This window comes from Aplysia californica, unplaced genomic scaffold (genome assembly GCF_000002075.1).
Source record: "Aplysia californica isolate F4 #8 unplaced genomic scaffold, AplCal3.0 scaffold00094, whole genome shotgun sequence".
Lineage (NCBI taxonomy): Eukaryota > Metazoa > Mollusca > Gastropoda > Aplysiida > Aplysiidae > Aplysia > Aplysia californica.
The window spans coordinates 436347-437494 of record NW_004797364.1 but is presented as its reverse complement, the minus strand read 5'-3'; positions in this window follow the sequence as shown (position 1 = coordinate 437494).

Sequence of the window (1148 nt, the reverse complement as noted above, 5' to 3'; positions counted from 1 at the left end):
TATATATATATATCTTTCTTCCTTTCTATCTTTCTTTCTCTCTACCTCTTTCTCTATCTATCTATCTATATATCTGTCTATCGATCTATCGATCTATCGATCTATCGATCTATCGATCCATCTACCAAACCCTTTTCTTTTCACATGTACACAAAGAAACTAACCTGAGCTGGAAGCAGACTTTGATTCCAGGGCACAGAATTCTACACTTAGTGTAGAATTCTGTGTTCCAGGGTAAACGGGTAGGGGCGTAGGGGTGGGTGAGGGGTTTGGGAGGGAGGAACAAGGAACAAGAAGTATGGAAAACTTGCCTTCCTTCTCTCTGATATATCGATATATTATTCGGAAGAAACCTTTCATCACGCGACGCTGACGCTCAGGGCTTGTGTGGGAGTTTGCAGAGCAGCCCAAAAGCCGTAGAAGTTCTTCCATCTGATTTGCGGTAGGTCGAAATAATTAGGTCATCGCTTTGCAACTCTAGTTAAATCAGAGAGTTTACAGTAGTATTACTGTAAACCCTCTCTGGTTAAATACATTACACATAATATGCACCAAAACGTTCCATGTATTTCGTATTCCCCTTCTGTTCGTCGAACTTTCTTCTCTTTCTTTCTTCGAAATTCAAAATCTGAATTTTGATAATATGATTTTGTCATTTTGATTAAATCGAGTTTTTGCGTGCGTGTGCTTTATTTTTTTCATTCTTCTTTTGTTTCTGTAGCTGTGAAAAGGGGGGCGGGGGGGGTACGTTCATTCTTTCTCTCTGCTGTTTATGTAGGTCTATCTTGTCCCTGAATCAACTGAATGGCATTGTGCTAATTGCTTCTCTTTACTTCAACTATCATACAGACTCAGTAGTGTGGAGTGTGGGTGGTTGGCGCGCTATGTACGTGTCGTTTGCTCTTTCTTTAATATCGGATATTTGCATTCCTGATTCCTCCTTTCCTTTTGTGTTTGTTACTTTCTTGTAACACATCTTATCTTTGGCATTTATATGACCTTCTTGTGTTACAAGTGCTGTAAAACTCTTACTAAAACTAAGACTCAATAGTGTTTCAGTCTAGCAATAAAATAATGTAACTTATATTATAGTATAACTGCTGAAGATTATAGGTGTTACACGAGTTTAACATTATATATATATATAT